The 21,789-nt window shown below is 42.7% G+C and overlaps 1 protein-coding gene across 1 annotated transcript in view; it reads left to right on the top strand.

Annotated features, from left to right (window-relative positions):
* The window catches only part of pdzrn4 (PDZ domain containing ring finger 4), a 472,024-nt gene that overhangs the window by 295,134 nt on the left and 155,101 nt on the right, over window positions 1–21,789 (top strand). The window lies entirely within an intron of this gene.

The raw sequence follows: 21,789 nt of genomic DNA, 5'->3' as shown, positions 1-21,789 counted from the left end.
TAGAGCTAGGTTGCTCATGGGTGATATCAAGAAGCAATTCACAGGAGTGTATTGGAAATTTGGAACACTCTCCCAAAAAGCTGATGAGACTTGGAGTCTATTAAAAATTTCCAAGCTGAGATTGATGGATTTTTGTTGTGTCAGGTTTATCAAAGTATATGGAGCCAAGGCAGGTAAATGGAATACAGATTGAATTGAATAGCAAAACAGGCTTGAGAGGTTGAATGGTTGACTCCTGCTTTATATTAATGCTCCTATTTCCATAATTGAAATGGTTATGGGAGCCTGCACGTGTCTTCTAAAGTTTGAGAGATCAAATTTCACAATGACAAGGCGAAATTAAATTCAGTAAGTCTGGTAATCAAAGTTACTATGTGCTATTTCAGTTTCATTACATAAGAACAAATGAGTTAATCTTGCCACTTGGTCATGTCAAGTGTTATTTGTTATTGACATTAAAGTTGGCCTAAAAGTCTTCTGGGGCCACCAGCTACCATCACCCCCTCCCCTCTCCGATTGTCCCCGAATTTGGGGTCCTTCTCCCCTATTGTTATTCCCCCATCCAACAAACCCAGCGCTCACCACCCCCACTATGACTGCGCCCCTTGAGGTTACCCCCCTCACTCTATGACCCTACTACCCAACATGGGTCCGCCTGAAAATCTGAATCTGGTATTGACTGCCTGCAGTATTGCCGACTGCTGCTGCTCTCTCTCCGTCACTCTGAGACGGGGCTGAATTTCGTTCAGGCAGGTGAGATATTGCAGTTGTGAATCAGTCTCGGTAACAGACATAATGACAGACAAATGACTTACGTAGTTTCACTTCAACTCGCCTCAGAAGTTTTCCTATGCAAACAAATCGTGGAGAAATGCCCCGAAGCCAACATCGTCTCATGAAAAATAATCTTACTTTGGGATAGGTGAAATTATTAAGAACATTAAGCAGGTTCTATTTATTCCTAACCTTGTGCAGAAAATGAGTAAATGATTTTCAGATAATATTGAACAATGGATGGCTTCCAGTGGTTTACAGTGCAACTGTGTTTTGAAACTGCAGTTCATGACCCCTTGTATTACAACAGGAAAAAAATAGTGTGTTAATATATGTTGTAGCGTTTCCTCATGAATCAATCAGAATAGTGACAGTGTAACAGAGCCCAACAGGTTCCTGGTTCGAATCCCAGTCTGTGCAAAGTTAGCTCTCATCAATCAGGCAATGCTGTCAGCATCCCTTGGAACCTACAACCTGAACTCCTGCTTCTGATTCTCATGAACTAGCCCCTGATGCCCAGACATTGAACGAGGATCGGAGCAGGTAGGGTTATGATGCTGTCCTGGTTCTCAACCTCAGTGCTATTGTAGCCTAGCAGGCAATCTACCACTTTAGGAAAACAGAGTGAAAGGGACTGGCAATTGGCATAGATCTTATGTTTGTAAGTAAGTCAGTGTCAAATTGTGTACACAAGTATTAAACGATATATTAAGAAGTATAGGAGAATTGATAGCAATCGGTCACCATTTTGTGCTGATGTAATAGACATAACCTGCTTATACCTCACAGATTCCAGTGCAATCCTCTGAATTTCAATACTCCCTTTACATAGCTATTGACCCAGGAAATCAGAGGGCCTTTCAGGTCTTATACATCTGCCACCACCACATTAGGGGTCAAAAACCTTGAAATAACAATGGCATTTAATGCCCCTGCAACTCGAACTTTGAATCTGAATCATTTGCTCGTCCTTCCGCTTGGTGGGATATCCTGCCCTTTTTCTTCTAAAAGCACAAAACGCGTTGGTTCCCCTTGACTCTTATCTATTCGGTGGATTTGTGTGGACTGGAATTTTCTAATAATCCCGAATGATATGGATTCGTCTCACTGCACACACACACACACAGCACTGAGATGAAATGAATCTGCAGCAATGACTCCTCTCCGATGAAAGATTTAAAATGTAATAATAAAAATGCTTACTTTGTTTAAAATACCATCCCTGGTGTCAAACTCCACCTGGTGCCTTAGGTAAATGCATAAAATCAGTTAATTGAGCTTATAACACAGAGCTTAGTTGTGGGAAAGTGTGTTGCCAAGCCAACTGTATGCATACATTTCACTAGATATTTCCTTTTCGCAGAAGGCACATCAATACAATGGATGACAGCATGTGTGTTGGGGGACTGATATCTATTTGTCACCTTCGATTGTGTTTTTTTTCTGCTTTTTGAGACCAAAAAATTGACCTTTGGGCAGGAAAACAACTACCTGAAAGAAAGGAAGAACTTGCATTGATATACATCTTTCTCAGCCTTGGCACGATCCAAAATGCTTCATGCCAATGAGGGAGTTTGGAGTTATAATAACTATTGTCATGTAGGCAAACACAGCCACAAGTTTGTGCACAGACAGTAATAAGATAAATGACCAGTGGTGTGGGTCGAGGGATAAATGTTGGCCTAAACCAGAATAACTCCATGCTCTTCAAATAGCCTCACTGATGTCCACCTGAGAGGGTACATGGGACTTAGTTTTCATTAATGATTTGTTCTTTTGGCAGTGCAGCCCCTCCTCAGTAGTGCAGTGAAGTGTGAGCTTAGATTATGTGGTCAAGCCTTTGAAGTGGGACTATGAATTCACAGCTTCTTGACTCCAGGGGTGAGAGTGCTCACACTGAGCCAGGGCTACTACTAATACCTGCAGTTAGCAGAACAGCAATGATTCAACGCGCTTGATGAATGGGAACAGTGCAATGGGTTGAATGCTTAGGAAGTGTGACCAAAAGTTTGGTTTTGGTCGAAACCATACTGATTTTCTTTCTCAGTATACTTTTGACACACAGGAGAGTAATGCCTGGAGTGTGACAGATGCTCTCTAAATTGCATACAGACAATGGGACCACAGACATACCCGTGTAATGCACATATTATAGACTGAATTTACAACTTTCCCATTTTCTATCCATAATTCTAACAATCACGGATTTATGGGATGCTCTTCTTGCCCGCACCACTTCTCGCTGAGACTCCAGATTGCTCCGCATCTTTGCCATAATTGCCGATTAAGTTCTGGAGAGCAAAAACCAGGTTCATTTTGAGGATGGCTCAGAAGCTGTCACTGCCCTTTGAATGGAGATATTAACCCATTAAACACCTGGGTCACAGCCAGTTAGAACATGGTGTCTAGCGTCATAGTTTTGCTTCTGATACTCGACAATTCTAACACGTTTCCCTCTCCACCAGACTGGGGTTGTGTCAGACAGTTCAACCAAATTGTGGGTCTTCCTACAGCCACTCTCAAAAGAACTGATATGAAGAAGCAGTCAGTGCTTACTGCCACAGCAGAAGTGAGATATTTGAGAGTAATCCCAGACTCTCTAATTGGATGAAGTAATTTTTCAATGCTGTAGTGTGATTTGCCTGCCCAGTTTAATATTCCCTCCCCATTCCTCCCCTGTTGATTCTGATATTGCACCTATTATCTCCAGTTTAATAGTTAATAAATAAAAGCAGAATTCCTTTGCCCAAATTGCTTCCTCTTCTGACATGCATCAACTAGTGTTGTGCTTTGCAAATTGACTACAATCGTGCTTTGACGCTCTTTGGTGTCCCCACCCCTAACATACCTGTAGCCCCAAGCCATTCTGGGAAAGCCCAGGTGAACAATTGCAACTACTTTGCAATATTCGTAGATACAGTTACTTGTCTTTATTCCCCTCCCCAAAAGCCCCCACCCTGCTTGTAGCCCCCCCCCCCCCCCCCCCCCCCCGCCAAGTTATTCAATGTGGCAGGTAAACTGGCTGTAATTAACTTATAGCTGAGATCAAAAGAACTGGAGTCAGCTGAGGACAGCAGCATCTGGTTAGGTTAATCTTAGTCCCCACCCTTCTTTCATACTGGACACATTAAACTTTAAAAATCCTCTGAGAATCCTCTTGGCCTCAATCTCCCCAATTTCTCATGAAAGCCTCAATTGACCCTGCCTCCACCACACTCACAGGCAGTGCATTCCAGATCCTAACCACTCGCTATGTGAAAAAGGTTTTCCTCATGTCGCCATTGCTTCTTTTGCCATGAATAGACGGCCAACCTCAAATTTGTGCCGTCTGGTTCTCGATCCTTCCTCCAATGGGAACAGTTTCTCCCTATCCACTCTGTCCAGACCTCCCATGCTTTTAAACACCTCTATCAAATCTCCTCTCAACCTTCTCTTCTCCAAGTACAGCCCCACCTTTTCCAATTTGTCTACATCATTAAAGTTCCTTATCCCTGTGTCCATTCTCATGGATTTTTTCTGTATGCTCCATAATGACTTCACATCCTCCTGCAGTGTGGTGCCCAGAATGGGACACAGTATTCAACCAGTGTTTTAAACAGATTTAACATCTGTTTAACATGATTTTGTACTCTATGCCCCTATTCATAAAGCCAAGAATAACTTTGCTTTATTAACCCGCTTTCAACATGTCCTGACACCTTCAATGATTTATGCACAGATACACCCAGGTCCCTCTGCTCCTGCATCCCCTTTAGAATTGTACCTCTATTTTGTATTGTCTTTGTGTCCTTCCCACCAAATCACTTGAATCGATTCTCTGCATTAAATTTCATCTGCCACTTGTCTACCCATTCCACCAATCTGTCTATGTCCTTATGAAGCTCCACACTATCCTCATCATCGTTCAGAAAACATCCAAGTTTTGTATCAACCACAAATTTTGAAATTGTGCCTTGTGTATATGAAGATCTAGATCATTAGTTTATGTCAGGTAGAACAGGGTTCCTAACACCGACCCCTGGGGAACTCCATTATAAACTTGCTTCTAGTCTGAAAAACAGCCATTCGCTACTCTTTGTTTCATGTCAATCACTCAGTTTTGTATCCATGTTGTTACTGTTCCATTATGCCATGAGCTCTAAGTTTGCTCACAAGTCAGCACTTGTGCAGCACTTTATCCAATTTTCAACAGCATTACCCTCTCTGTTACCTCATCAAAAATCTCGAGCAAGTTAGTTAAACATGATTTCCCCTTAACAAATCTGTGCTGGTTTTCCTTAATTAACCCACATTTGCCCAAGTGGCTATCAATTTTGTCCCGAATCATCATTTGAAAAGTTTCCCTGCCAATGAGTTGAAGCTGACTGACCTGTAGTTGCTGGGCTTATCTTTATGCACCCTTTTTTGAACAAGGATATAATATCTGCAATTCTTCAGTCCTCTGGCACCACCCCTGAGTCTAAAGAAGATTGGAAAATTATGGCCATTGCCTCCATAGTTTCCACTTTTACTTCCTTCAGTATCCTTGGATGCATCTCATCCAGTTCTGGTGCCTTATCGACTTTAAATACAGACGTTATCTGATAAAGATAGATACAAATTATTCTTTTAATACCTGAGCCCATGGCTGCTGCCTCTGCCTGTAAATCCCCTTTTTGGTCCCTAATTGGTTCCACTCTTCCTCTTACTGCCCTTTTACAATTTATATGCCTTTCGAAGACTTTTGCATTCCCTCCTATGTTAGCTGCCCATCTCTTCTCGTGCTCTCTCTTTGCTTCTCTTTTTTGCTTTTTCACCTCCCCACTGAACCTTCTATATTCAGCTTGGTTCTCGGTTGTATTATCCACTCGATATCTGTCATAAATACACTTACTTTTTCTTCTTCTTCTTCTCAATCTGTAGCTTTTTTGTCACCCAGGGAGCTCTGGATTTCTTTGCCCTTTCATTCCCTTTCATGGGAATACATATTTAATGCACTGGAACTATCTCTTCTTTAAAGGTAGCCCATTGTTCTGCTAATAGTCTTTGAGTCCAAATTGTGGGCAATTCATTCTTATCCTGTTGAAATTGGCTTTCCCCCAGTTAATTATCCTTACTCCATGATCACTGTTCCTTAAATATTCCCCTACTGACGCTTGATCCTCTTGGCCCATCTCATTCAGAATTACCAGGTCCAGCAATGCCATGTAAAGACAACTTGGATATCTATCCATTTTCAGTCCAAAATGGATGGCCTCACACTTAAACTGCGTTGAAATCAACCTTCCACAATTATGCCCGCTGTTTTAGTATATGGATATTGCTTTGTAATTTTATGTTTTCATCCACGCTACTTAACAGTGTTACCAATCTTTGTATCAATGACAAACTTGGAAATATGGCTCTCCTTTCCTTTATCTAAGTCATTACAAAATGCAAATTATTACTTTTTTTTTAAACTTTCACCTGGTGCCATTCTTCATAGGACTGGGAGTGAGATTAATGGTTCTGGTGGCTGTGTTTGAGAAAATGGGTTGGCATCACCATGAGATTCTCTCAAGGAAGAGGTTCCAGGTCGTGCCTCATCACCTCTTGGCTCCACCAGAAGCAAGAGGTGAATAAACAGCTGTTGGGGTAGCACCCTCCACTTTGGGTGTGGCAGTGGGCAAATTGAGTGGACAGGCTTGCTCAATATTGCTGGGCTGGACTGAACTGACCGCTAGGCCCAGCTGACTGCTAGGCTTTGCATTAACTGCCTGTGGATGAGACTTACGTCCTTCCATTTAATTTTGAATCACTCTCTCAACTGCGAAAACCTGCAGAAACCATTCGTTCGGTTCTGAAGCCAAGTTCTTGACTAAATTTATCTCTCCGTTTAATGAGCAAAGTCACCTTGTGTTCGAGCGCGCTTTATGTCTGCTGCAGGCAGATCTTAAAAGTTGTGAGCTTTAAAAGTTGAGATGAATGAAGACAAAAGCTGAACAGGGAAATGATGTTCCTTTGTTCTTCACTGGCTCACATAAAGGTATGTCTCACAGCAACAGAGGAGGTTTCTTTTATTTTTTTTCAGCCAGCCTGTGAGTGGAGAAGATAGATGTAGACAGTTTTTGAAAGGGGCTGATCTTTTATTTCCCCTAGCCACAGAATTCTATCGGATACAATTGGCTGAAATGTCGAGTTGCTAGAAGTGGGTCATTGTCGACGGTGAAATATCAGGCCAGGTAAAGACTGCAAAGCGACGCAGGTTGCAAACTTGTTGAAATCAAAGAAGTTGCTTGTTGCCTTATAGAAAGAGGTTGGTGCATTTTCAGAGTCACGCTGCTTAGACACACACACACACGGCCATATTCATGCATGTACACACTTGCATTCAAAATAGAAACGCCAGTCTGGAGTACGGCTCCAAGTAACAACTCCAATTTTACTAGCAGGACTGGTCCTCTAAACAATTAACCAATGTTGTCAGTTATCAAAATATTTCCAGTGGCTGTAGGTGTCAGTCCTACACACCAAGGGACTCTGAAATACCTATCATTAACAACCTGTAACATCCCTCCCTCCCTGATACAGGTTTGTAAAGAGGAGTGCTCACAGCATGCTCACTGAATGTATTAGAGTGAAAGCAGAAAGTGTTGCTAGATTTTTTTATCGCTGAATATCTTGGCATTTAGCTGAAACTATGTGTGTTTGATGTGCTTGGAGATTTGATTATTCATTGCTGCTGGCAAATGATGACAGGCACTTACAGTCCGGAGTATATTACAAGCCATTATAAACCTAATAATATGAACAATTACTCTCCTTTCTGGTACAAGCCATTACAACTCTCTGATGCAGACATTAATAGCCTTTATCTTAACAAACAAAAACAAGGTGTATTTTTATAGTAAATAAAAACAGCAAATGCTGGAAAACTCAACAGGTTTGGCCAGGCCTTCTGAATTTTTCCAGCATTTTCTGTTTTTATTTCCGATTTCCAGCATCCGCAGTATTTTGCTTTTATCTTAGTGTATTTTTATAGTGCCTTTAACATAATAAAACATCCCAAGGTGCATCATAGGAGCATTATAAAACAAAATATGACACTGAGTCACATAAGGATATATTAGGTCAGAGAACCATAAGCTTGGTGAGGTAAGTTTTAAGGAGAGTCTTAAAGAAGGAAAGTGAGGTGGAGAGGTGTAGGGAGGGAATTCCAGAGCTTGGGGCCCAGGCATGAAGGCACGGTCACCAGTGGTGGGGCAGTTAAAATCAGGGATGAACAAGAGGCCAGAATTAAAGGAGCACAGATATCTTGAAGGGTTGTGGGATTGGAGGAGATTATGAAAGTCACCGGAGTCCCAGAGGAACATAGGCTGCTTTCTCATCAGAGAGAGACAACTGGCGGTGAGTTTAACCTGAGGGTCACCACACCTCAGCGAGGGTCATGGTTGAGTTGACCATGGATGACCTCAGCCAGAACTGAACCCGTTGGCATTGGTCTGCATCACAAACCAGCCACCAGCCAACTGAGCTAACCGAGAGAGATAGGGAGGGACAAGACCATGGAGGGATTTGAAAACAAGGATGAGAATTTTAAAATTAAAACTTTGCTTGACCGGGAGCCAAAGTAGGTCAGTGAACAAAGGGGTGATAGGTGAATGGGGCTTGGTGTGAGTTAAGATACAAGCAGCAAAGTTTTGGATGATCTCAAGTTCATGGGAGCAGAATGTAGGAGACCAGCCAGGAATGTGTTGGAATAGTCTAAAGTCCAGATGAAACAAAGGCATGGGGATGAGGGTTATATTCCGTGTTTGAAATAACCGCATTTCTTTTGAAAGCTTGTTTCCATTCTCTTCCCCCACAATTTTCTCCACACCTCTCCTAAACGTGCTGGCTCTTGCCAGGGCTCAGTTCCACTGCTCTCCCTTGGTTACCTCTCCAAGCGTGGGCCCAGACATTCAGAAGCAGGGTATTCCTCTGGGGAGGCATCAAAGCTGAGTCCAATCCTGTCTGTTATGTGGGAGAGCCTCTCTGCAAGGGATCATTGGACGGTGGGTGAGCAGCAGTGAAAATATTGGCCTATTTTATTCTTCCCTTCACCTTTGTAACCAAGGGGAACTTGCCAATTCTACCTAATTCAGCACAGACCAGGGACCGAAGCAATGACATTGTATACAGGTCAGTGTATACAGTGCCACAAGCAGTTACTGCACTTACCCATTAATAACAGGAGCAGATCTGACGGCTTATTCCATCACTGAGGCAAACAATTGTAAGGAGAAAGAAAATTACTTTCCCTTCTGTTACAAAAAAACATGGAGTGCAGTATTTTCTCCATTTGACTGTCAAAGATAAAAGACAATCCAATTCAGCAACGCAAACTAAAGATGTATTTTACCAAAAAAAACCTAACATTTAAAAGTGAGCATCAGTTTGTTCTAGTCTGGGTGTTTGCACATGCTGTGTGTCATTATTAATTCAGTTCTACAGTGATTAAGAGAAAGTGTCTATCTATAATCTTGACTGTTGACTACAGCTGTCTCAGTTACACTTCTCTATGCAGGGATGTTCATAGTTTCTGCCCATCCACTTCAGAACACATTGAATCCTTGCTGGGTACAGGTTCATGACTATCGATCACCCTCCTGCACTTTGTCCCAGTACCCTATATTAACGGATGAGAGTGAGGAAGGATATGAAGGTTTTGGAGAGAGTGTAGAGGAGATTCACAAGTATGATTCCAGGGATAAAGAACTGTAGCAGTGAGGATAGATTGGAGAGGTTGGGACTCCTTTCGCTGGAGAAAAGAAGGCTGAGAGGAAACTTGATCGAGGTATTCAAGATCCTATGGACAGGGTAAATAGTGAGAAACTGTTCCCACTCAAGAGAACATCAAGGACTAGAGGGCACAGATTCAAAATAATTGGCAAAAGAAGTAAATGTGATGTGAGGAAAAAGTTTTTCACCCAGAGGGTGGTTGGAGTCTGGAACAAACTTCCTGAAAGGGTGGTGGAGGCAGGTTAAATCGAGGTATTCAAAAGGGAATTGGATTGCTACCTGAAAAGAGAGAATGAGCAAGGTTACGGGGATAAGGCAGGGGACTAGGTGGAATGCTCTTTCAGAGAGCCAGTGCAGACTGGATGGGCCGAATGGCTTCCTTTTGCACTGCAAAGATACTGTGATACTGTGAAGTAATTTGCCCCACTCGCTCTGGAGATGAGGGATGAGGGAACATCACAGCCAGCCCCATCATTGGACAGCCACAGTTACACACAATTGCATTTGTGCGCACAGACATACATTGCACATATACATACACACACACCAGAACACCCAGACACATGCACATATTCACACACTGCCCACACAGACATACACCACCAGAGAACATGTATATGAAAGCAGACACACACATATATACCAACTCACATACAGACATGCCAACCCACATAACACACACACCAACGCACAGATACATGCACCTGCACACACACACACATATCAGAGCACACAGGTAGACAAACTAATGTGCACATATTGACACACCAAAGCACACATATGTACACACCAGCACACACAGATACACATTAATACACACGGATACGCACATATACACATAACAGAGCACACAGATACAAGCACAGATACACACACCAGTGCACACAGATATACATGTGTATACATCATGTAGCAGCACACAGACATGCATGCATATGCACGCAGGAACTAGCAAAAGCAGAAAGCAGTCAGGATTGGGAAGCTGCTATTAACTAGGCCAAGAAGCTGGAGCTTTGCCTGGTCCGCATAACTAAGCTGTTCACCCTAGCTGAATTTGCTAAACCTTACTGCTCAGTATGACGCATCCAGCCCCATTTACACCACAGCTGTCACTTTAGATCTGTTGGGTTGACAGCTGTCACTGAAGCACCCCATGTCAGACTGAAGTGGACGCTTCCAATTTTCAATGTCCTTCCACAAAGCAGCTGGCTTTGAACTAGATTGCAGTAATCTGTCTTCTGCTGTGCCTTAGGCACCAGAGCAAGTGTCAGGCTTTAACCTGATACTCCCTGCCTGCCTAGTGCTCAGGCCAGAGGTGAGTGCAGAGACCAGAGATTAAAGTTGGTGCGGATCAATATATCTGAGCTGAATAATGTGGTCACCCTCCAATGTAAACAGAGCTCATTCTGAGTCACCGCAAATTATTGCAACCAAAGATGCATGTTTTGATGCTGGGCACAGATGGTTGTGGAGGCTGGTTGTGTTACATAATGCCTGCTTGGGGATATGGAGTCAGGAAGAGTGTGGGACCTAGATCCATCTGGGTTCTCTCCCCCAACTTTTTCCTAGCCTAGTTAGAGGTACAAACATTCTCGAAGGTGGGCCTATAAGGTACATCCGTTGGTTGAAGTATTGAAATCTAGTGTAAATAGTCTCATTGACATCCTTAACAAAGGTAGAAACCAGGGACACCTGTTGATTCCTGGTGTCTTGCAAAGCTTGGGGTGCTGGGAAGGATTCCAAAATTCTCAGGTCTGCTTTGTGTCGCTATCAGTCACAGAGTGATCCTCTTACATTATCTACGCTCGGAGTGCAAGCCAGGATCTGTCCTTTTCTCTCTTTGAGCTTCCCGAGCCCAGAAGGTCACTGATTCTGCAGCTCATGACAAACAGGGAAAATCTCTCCCCATTTCCAGGCCGAGTTGGCAAAATGGCAGACATGCACTAAAAATCCCCTCAAGAACTGTAAAGGGGGCAGATGGAAGTCCTACACTTTCCCAGATCCAGCAGTGCTCCCCTATCCCCTCCCCCCAATCCCCAAACCAGGAATTTCAGAACCATTTTCTTTCCAGTTTTAACATTTCCACAGGTTTAGAACCTGTCCTGTAATGACTTTATATGAAGAAGTCACATTTGTTACATAAGTCCAGTATTTCCAACACAAAGAGGAAAGCTGCATTTTCTAGGCATCTTTCACAATTTCAACACATCCCAAAGTGCTTTACAGCAAATTAAGTGCTTTTGAAGTGTAGCCACTGTTGTACTGAAGGAAATGTGGCAGTGTCCCCTAACAACAGTGACATAATCTGTGTTTTTTAGTGATGTTGGTTAAAGGATAAATACTGAGCAGGACAACAGGGGTAGTCAGGGCCTCGGTTTAACATCTCATCCAAAAGACGATGCCTCTGACAGTGCAGCACTCACTCAGAACTGCACTGAATCTCATCTTAGAATACATGCTCAAGCCTCTCAATTGGGACTTTAACGCATGAACCTCTGACTCCAATTCATGGGTGTCACTGCTGAGCTACAGTCAACACCATAGTGGAAAGATGAGAAAACAGTATTTTGTACCTAAGTTCCCTTTGTCGCAACTTTAAAGAGTTTGTGTAATAAATCCAACAACTTCCCTTTATATGGCATACTTAACTAGGGGAGATGGGCAGAGGCACTATCAAAGGGTAGGTTTTAAGAAAGAGTTTGAGGATGAGACACATGGATAAACTAACGAAGACTCTTCCACTAATGGGAGAACAGAAGAAAGGGGGGAACTGCACAGTACACCAGCACTGGAAATGTGGAGATGTGTTTTAGGGAAGACCCAAGGAAGTGGCCCAGGCTAAGGAGGAGCAAGGCTTCAGGAAGAATTGAAGATCAAGATGAAAATTTTGAAAACAGCAGCCCAAAGGCCAGCAAGAGTTGAAGTGATAGCCAAGCTGGATTTTGTAGTGGACAGGATCCAATGCTCAAGGGTTCAGAATGAGTTGGAGTTTATTTAGGCTGGATTCCTCAGATCAATAAGGAGGAGGTTGGATTAAGCAAGTCCGACAAAGGTTTGGGTGAGAATTTCGGCAACGGTGAGGTAGCAGCAGTGACATGGATGTGTTTGGAGGCAGAAGCAGGTGGGCTTGATGACGACTTGGAAATGCAGTTAGAAGCTTGGTTTGGTTTACGTAGGACACAACATCGCATGGGGCATGACTGATCAGCAAGTGTGGGGAATGGGACGTCAGGCTATCGGCCAGCAGTGGACCGGGACAGAACGTGGACAGAATGACTCCTACCCTTGCTGATGTTGAGTTCCAAAAAATTCTGGCTGGTCCGCAATTTCATATCGGCCAGACAGCCTGACGGCAGTACAGGGAGAGCAAGTCATTCAAGTACTCCAGCTCTGCAATAGCGATGGCTGACCTCTGCTGCTAGACACTAGGTCTCTCAAGCCAAGGACTATTGTTCTGCAAACTGTCAGGGCGTGCGAGGCTCCACTGGGGTACTGTTCCCTCACGAAAAAAAACAGTAAATCACTGCCGTGTGGGATTCTGCTATCGTCATTACATCAGTTCAGTCAGTGAAAAAGTCATTAGCTGAAGTTCAAAAAGCAAGTACAGCACGTAGCAGAATTTTAACTTGGTTGTTAGAGTTAATTTGGTACCGCCTGCTTTGCTTTGATTAAAATGGTTGTCGGCAAACGGAATAGTGTGAGCTAGGTTCATGAGATTTAAAACGCTGTCAAGACTGAAAATTTAACGACAACCTGCTATATGGTCAAAGGGGACACCGTGCTTTGCTTTTCTAAAAGCCAAACTGAAATGGAGGCTGTTTAGTCTCAGGGTGAAGACCATTGTTAACTGTACTTTTACTTGCAAGCAGGGAAATAAAATTTTGCTTGAAAAGCAGTTTCTGCTTGCATTACAGCAAGTTTAACAATAGTTACTCACATAGTATTACATACATAGAATTGAGGCATTCAAGAGGGAATTGGATGATTATTTAATTAGAAACAACGTGCAGGGTTATGGGGAAAAGGCAGGAGATTGGCACTAAGTTAAAATGCTCAGAGAGCTGGTGTAGACATGTTGGGCCAAATGGCCTCATTCTGCATCATAACAACTCTGTGATTCTGTGATTTATACAGTACAGGAACAGGCCATTTAACCCAACTGGTCCATAATGGTGCTTATTCTTCACTTGAGTCACTTCCCTTCCTTCTTCAGCTAATATTAGCTGCACAACCTTTTATTCCTTTGTCCCTCATGTTTATCTGGCATATCTTTGAATGCATCTAACTTGAGTCTGCCTCAGTTTAATTCCCCCCAGTTATACGGCATGTTTCTCATTGGTTTGACATAGATTCCTACACCTCACCCAATCTCGTGTGCAGCGCAGTGCTGCAGACAGTGAGTCGACCCTGCGTAAAAATAAATAAAGTGCATCTCATGACCTCAGAATGTCTCAAAGCGCTTTACAGCCCACTAGTAACTTTTCAAGTGTAGTCTGGAGCAAACTGCTTTAACGTGGGAAACACTGCAGTCAATTTGCGCACAGCAAGCTCCCACAAACAGCAATTTGATAATGGCTCGATCATCTGTTTTTAGTGATGTTGGTTGAGGAATAGATGAGTCCATCGGGGAGAACTCCTCTGCCCTTCTTTGAATAGTACCATGGGATCTAGTGCCTTGGGGTTTGGTGAGCCACCCCTCATGCCAGCACTGATAAAACCAGGGGACAAGTTACTGCCCAATCTATTCTCAAGAAGAAGTGGATGTGCTGCTTTAAGGAGATCTTGCACAGCAAAGTAGTTAAGAAATGCAAGGGAGAAGTAATAGATTAATATCTATCAGTGACTATTGCTGGTTACTACAGCCTGGTTAAAAACCATTGACTTCTAAGCTGGTTTATCTAAGGAACTTAAGAAAATAGCAATATGGAATTTTAAAAACACACAGGCAATATCCCGTGCTCAGCAGAAATTTGGCAACACCTTTATGAATATTCGGTGTTTCAGAGTATTCAGAATATTTGGTCCTTCAGTTACTGATCCTAAGGCAAGGTCAGATATCATGGCACCTGAAGAATAATGTAATTCGTCACACATGACGCATTTGATTTGGTTTGGTTGCGTGTGAAGCTCTGGTTAATCTGGACTTGGTCTGGAGGGGGCTTTACAGAGCAGCTTTAAAACAGCAATTTCTGTTGGGACTCCAGATTCAATCCTCAGTCTGTGCTGAATCAGCTGATGGTGACTCAGGGGGCTGTACTGGTGTTTCACCTGCCCATGGATTGGGAAGAGGGAAATCGTTGAGGGTCCAGATCGCTGTCTGGCATTCCCTGCTGGAAATGTAAGCGGATGTTGTTTGATTATGAGATCAGGTCAGGCTGTAATGCCCCCATGGTAGAATTGCTTGCTGACGAGCACAGCCCTGAATCAGATGCACTAAAATGGCCATGAGGTACCTATAGAAACACCGCTTCCCCACCACACACACAAAGAGACAATGTCTTCAGGAGAAAGGATATGGGGGTGAGGTGGGGGGGGGGAAGATTGTCATAACTTTATCTCATCCATGTGTTGATGTGCTGCTACGTGACTGCTAATACAAACAAGTTAGTCTGAGAACATTATTACCAAGGAATTTTCAGGTAGTAAACTGTGAACCCAGGCTTGTTCTGGTTAATTTCACTGGGGAGGCATTAGGAAAGGGAGATAGATATCACGGGCATGATAGGACACTTGACAGCATCACTTGGGTCTATTTGTAATGAGGTTAACCAAGACTGGCTGTGTATAATATCAGTACTCAGGTTCACAGACAGTCATGAGCTCACTAGACAGGGCTCAGCTGGGACACCTTGGGACTATTTCTGACATTAAAGGCACTATGTAAATGCAAACTATTGTTGCTTGGGAATCAGGATTACAAAAAGAATCGTGGGACAGAATCCAACTACACAGCTGCATCATAGCTTCCTGCTACTCCTTCCATTCTGAACAGCAGAAACAAATAATTTTGTAGGACGATCATATGGAATCAAAGAAGCTTTTATCTGCTGGCAAAGCTGTTACTTTCCTATAAAATTTGGTTTTGTTTTACCTCATGGACTTCAGTCACTGTGGGATTAGAGTCTGGATAATGCCTGCATTTATTTTATTTACGCTCAAAGAATGCCAGGAGGAATGACACTTAACCTTTTGATGCTCCCAGCATCGCTTCCTCCTGTTCACAAATGTAGAAGTGACTGTGCGCACGCTCATTAAAATATAATTGGGATATTTTTTAAATGGCATAATTTGAGTATGAGGATCAATCAAGTGCACACCACAGCTGGAAGTGGAGACGCAGCTTATTAAGATCAGTGGTATGCTTGTGTAGGTTAGACCCGCATGTGTTATAAGCTGTATAATTGCTAAAGCATTTGGACAGTAAAAGTAACATGAAATGTTTTATGATGAATTCCCTTACATATCTGGTTAAAAAAAAACACAAAGATACAGATAATCTGAGCATTGATTTCTCTGTGCGTGGAATCACTTTGTTTTAGTCTGAAGATTGTACATTTGATTTACTGTCTATGCTGATGAGCCTGGATAATTAGGCTCAAAGTGAAACCTTACAGTATACAGAGTATGGATGTCCATCAGGACAATAGTCAGGGTTAGACTATAACTGGCACAAATGGGACCAGCTGTCCAATGGAAATAAGACCATTCATTTTGTCTTTGCACTGCAGCATCGTTTCCCTATTCAGCAAGTTGCTTTTGTAACTCTTATCAACATTCTATACAAATAGCAAGGTTTCACATTCACCTGTCCTTCATATAGTTAATCGCCTTCAGTGGTCCCTGAGATGGCTGCCTCAATTACACCAGCGCTGGCTGTAGCCCTGGCATCAATAACAAAACTAAGTTCTGTAGGTTTATGTAAACTGGTGCTCTGTTTCCGTTTGTAAACTGATCTGTTCTATCTAAAAGTCCATTACTATCGACTATTAAGCAGCAACATCCCATCATGCCACTCAAGCCTTATTATTGAAGTATATTACTCAACAATAAGTGCAGAAGGCAAAACCTCCTGCCTTTACCTTCTTGTTCAGAGCTTCATTCTGTCTAATTAATGGACACCACCATATTTGTACTTCTCTGTGCTTTTCTCTGATGTTCCTTCTCACCTACAGATATGCCCTGAACCAAACCTATCTCCTTACTTTCATTATTTAGTATAAAAAGGATTATCAAAGCTATCTGAGCAGTTTAATGATGAGGTTAATTGTTGAGTTTGGTTACTGAACCATGTGGAGGTCTCGGACAATGATTAGAAGCCAATGTAATTATCTTTGGCAACCCTGGGAAAGCAAGGGTATGTTCAGCCAGGGTTCCTGTTTCTGCTCAGTATTCAATGGGACAGTTGGGAGAGTTTCTGTGCCAATGCTTGATGCTATGTTGCTTTGTTTACAAGTGTTAAATCATTTAAAAATGAACACATGAATGTTTAACACTCACGTAAAATGGAACACACAACAAACTAATATACTGGGAACAAGAATAGCTCTGAAAATATTTCCAGCCCAATTGTTAATGTGCCCAATTTGCCAACCAGAATTTCTAATCCATGTCTTTCACCGTTCTTTGAGTTTTCTGTTGGTTCTGCATTTCTCACCTTAAAAATTGACTATATTAAAAAGCTTCTGTTTGTACAGTTCCGCTGGACAATTATTGACTAACCAATGTAGGCATTTGGGTAAGCAGTCGCCAAGTGTACCTAACTTCAGTCAAAAGCAATTAACATGCATCACTGGACTTTGAATCAATGGCCTAATCTGATCAGCATCACCTGAACACAGTTAGTGCTTGTCAAACACCAAGGTGGCCATGGGCATGCTTTTGTGTCTTGATTATGGAGGTTAATGCCCATTGTTAAAGTCCGTCTGCTTCACAGACTAACCTCTGTGTATTTAGCATTTAATGTAACAATTAGTTATGATTTTGACCTTGCTGTAACAGATGTGGAGCAAATAGCAGCTACAAGGAACATGCATTCATCTTTTTTTTTAGAAAGATCAGTTGAAAAAAAGCCAATCAATCCAACTTACCTGATAGGTTTGCATGTTTAACCCTTTCACAAACTGATTCAAGTGCTATCATTGGGATTGGTTTCCACAACTTGCTGTAATGACAGGCTTCCGTCAATGACCATCTGTGATTGGACCTGTTTGGCAGTTGAACCTGTTACTGAAGGATTTGACATGGCTGATATTACAATAAAGTGATAAGGGTTGCGAGTAGAAATCTACATGTAATTTAGGGATGAGAAACAAGTCTGTTGTTTAGTCAATCTCGGATGACTTTGTGTGTAGTGCCTCACTTTGGCTCACTTGCTTATAAAAGTTGGCTTTTGTGTGCCATCTCTATGTTTTGTTCTGATGTTTGCAGATTAGGCCCTTAATTTTGGTGAGGTATCAAGTGTAGGTTCAATGTTATAATCATTCTTTCAGTGCACATTCTGGATGGCACCATGAGCACCCACTTTGAGCAGTGATTTGCTGTCAGAATGGCCCACGGGCAAGGTCTCAGAGGCTTTGTTTACTGCCACCTCTACAGCAGTGTCACAAAAAAAAGGCTGGGTGGGCACCTTCAGGACAGAATGGGGCAAAACGGAACAGGCATTGAAAAAAAAGCTCCAAAGTTTACAGAGTGTGAGAGCAGCCTGTTATGAGAACTAATTTGCTAATATAAGAAGAGAAAAGAAAAAGTCTTGCCCTTATGTAATGTCTTTCATGACCGCAGGATATCTCAAAGTGCTTCACAGCTAATTAACTATGTTTAAAGTGTAATCGCAGTTCTCATGTAGGAAATGGTATTCCATTTGCACAAGACAGGCTTCCACAAATGGAAATGAGATAATGACCAGGTAATCTGTTTTGGTGATATTGGTGAAGTTTAACTCTTGGCCAAGACACCAAGAGAATTCCCCTGTTCTTCCTCGCAATAGGGAGACGGGGGGGGGGGGGGGGGGGGGGGGGAATCACATAGCTGAGAGGCTGACAGCGTCTCCGTCTAACGTCTTAGCCAAATGACAGCAGCTCCTACAGTGCCGCAGTCCCTCAGTACTGCAGGGGAACCGGCAGCCTAGAACTTGTGCTCAAATCTCTGAAGGGAGGATTGACTCCGAGGTAAGAGAGTTGGTGACTAAGCCACGGCTGACACCTTATGAAGTAGGTTGAAGTCTGCTGGAGTGATCCAGAATGTGTTGTCGGTTCCAGGGTGTACGTGCTGTGTTGTAACGTTTTTGCCATGTAATTGTTGGGCTGATCTTTGTGTACGTTGTCCTTGTGGTTTAATCAGTTGTGTGTTGTGATGCAGAACCTCTGTTCCCAGTGGGCCATGTGCTGTCAGGTCGATTAATTTATCTACCATGGATTAACACGGCCTCAGTTAATGATACAGTGTCCAGACAGGAGCAGCAACACAGTTTTTATATTGCAAATTGATGACTACAGTTATGACCCTCAATCCTGTTCTTTTGCTGTGGTACTACTCAAGTGAACTTCGCGCCAAATAATTTAAACTTGCACATTCTGCTTCCTGCTCTATTCAGCTAAATCTTCTGTTAAATTAGTTATTGACGAAGAAGTGTTTCTTCACTGTGGTCAAACCGCTGGAAAGAGTTCTTTGGCATAAGCTCTGTCAAATTGCAATGGCAACACAGAGGGGGAGTGAACCCATTTGGGAAAATACTTGTAGAACTTAACACTCTATCATCTGTCATTCAATAATTTTGTGTTCATAATAACTGGGAAATCAATATGTTTCCTCAGAGACAGCTTGTAGGGGAGAGCAGGCAAACTGCTGCCAGGTGCGAGCAGAGTCTTCACTGCTGTTTGTGCTATTGTGTTGGAGCCAAGCACCTTGTGGCATGAAGTGAGTATGAGCGAACGAGGACACACTGAGGACATGCTGGTATTCCAACGCAATCATACTTTGATTGTCTTCACAAAAACAAATCCCAGGTTTTGTAATGTGAAAGGTTGCGGTATTGAATGAGGTCCTGATGCACTGAAGTGTCCCTTCATTCTGAATGCTGGTTACCAAAGACAGGAAGTGTCCAGTGTTCATCACATTTAGAAACGTCAAAAACAAGGACTTGCTGCCCTGATAGAGTGAAATAGATTTCCATCCTTTACCTGACGTGAATCTTCTCTCTGTGCTATCCACTCACCATGCAGAGCTGTTTGTGTAACCTCCATTCACCGCAACTCTCTCCTTGAGTGCTAAATGAAATGACACATTAAATCAAGAATCTGTTCCCGCTCATTGCTTCCGACGTAAACTGGATCTTTATTTTTCTCTAAATGGGAAGCTGACATTTTTCCTTGTGTGTTTAGTTGTGGGTATTGCGAGGACAGGGAGGATTAGCATATGAAATGAGATGGCCGTTCGACCTTTACTGCCCTTAAACCTGAGGTCAAACTGAAGTTCTTCAGGGATCACGGCCTTAATGCTCATTCTGAAGTGAGTAACATTGTTTGAATGGCTCACCCTAAAGTGTGTTGCTCTTCCTTTATTGTATACAATTTCTGGTCTCACAAACACTAGCTAGCCGTTTCTTGAAAAAATTACACTTATATTTCCCTCAATAATTTTGTTACATGGATGTTAAGCATCATGTTCCCTTTAAAAGTCCGTACCATTTACCACTTGCGATTGTTTGGTTTGATTTGTTTTTCACTGTTCAGTTTGCTCCCCCATCTCTCCTGAAGCTGCCAGCTCTTGGGCTTTTACTTTCACTCGATACATTCTTCATGGGCGGGTTTTGATAGTGACAGTGAGCTGTTGTTTGTAGGGGTTATCTCACTCGAGTCCAATATTGTTTCTTTGTTACTGGATTGCCATCAGACTGAGCCCTGGCTTCACCTTTGTTGTCTTCCACCCTCACACAGCCTTAGGGTGCTGAACCTTAGCATCTCACCCAGATACAGCTGCCTCAGCACACTCACTGAATTACACCTTGGGCCCTCAGGTCTGTCAGCCATTGCCGTTAAGTAAATCATTGACAATTCTAATTTCAGAAGACTCTAACCAAATTTTAGTTGAAAGAGTGGAAGACTCACGTTTATATAGCGCCTTTCACAAACTCAGGACTTCCCAAAAGTTCTTTGAAGCATTTACTGTTGTGACGCAGGAAATGTAGCAGCTTGCACAGCAATGACCAGTTAATCTGTTTTAATGATATGCTTGAAGGACAACTATTGGCCAGGGCGCTAGGGATAACTCCACTGCTCTTCAAATTGTACAGTGGAATCTTTTGCATCCACCAAAGTGGGCCGTTTAACATCTCATTGAGAAAATGACACCTCACAGAGTGCAGTACTCCCTCAGTGCCGCTCTGAAGTGTCGGTCTTGATTCTGTGCTTGACTTTTTGCAGTAGGACTTGAATTTGTGACTTTGTTATGGTCTATCATGATTTTCTGAGAGCCCCTTTCTGCTTGCTTTTACACTGTTCCCAACCATCCTTCCAGGAGGCTGAGAGGATGAGTCACTCTTGGACGCTAAGTTGAGTAGCTCTGAGCTAGCTGCCGTGAGATACAACCCAGTGACTTCTGCCGCTCTCATTTTCCCTCCTTCCCTCTCCTTGTGAAACTTCTGCTTGGTGCAATCCATGGTACGTGTGCACTTCTTCTGCAATCAGTAGTACTCTGTGGTAAAAAGCTGCTGACCTCGTGAGATGTAATAGCATAGGTAGAACCATGCATGGATTTGGATGGGGTGGTGGGTGGAACTTGCTTTCCCTTAATATTTTATGAAGCGATGTATTTTCTGCCATGCATTACAATGATGATTTGTCAAATCAGCTACTATCCCTGCTCTATAATTCCCATTACTGACTGCTGCTAGAATTGCTCAAGATCTTAAAATTGCTTCTGCCTCCTTTCCCCCACCATATCCCTGTCTTTCTGTATGAATGCTTGTCTCTCGACCCATTGGCACTGAGGACCTACATTTCCATTAGTTTTCCATTTTGAAGAGAAACCAACACAGTTCCATTGGCACTCAACATTCCCGATGGCACACTTCATATAAAACTACCAAAAACAACTTGCATTTATTGATAAAACATCCAAAAGTGCTTCCCAGGAGTGTTATCAATCAAAATTTGACAACAAGCTACCCAAAGAGATATTCGGAGGGATGGACAAAATGCTTGGTCAAAAAGATTAACTTTAAGGAGCTTCTTAAAGGAAGAAAATGAGCTAGAGTGGTAGAGATGTTTAGGAGGAAAC

The sequence above is a fragment of the Carcharodon carcharias genome, chromosome 21, assembly GCF_017639515.1.
Source record: "Carcharodon carcharias isolate sCarCar2 chromosome 21, sCarCar2.pri, whole genome shotgun sequence".
Taxonomy (NCBI): Eukaryota; Metazoa; Chordata; class Chondrichthyes; order Lamniformes; family Lamnidae; genus Carcharodon; species Carcharodon carcharias.
The sequence above is the reverse complement of the archived record's forward strand: the minus strand, read 5'-3'. Positions and strand labels throughout refer to the sequence as shown.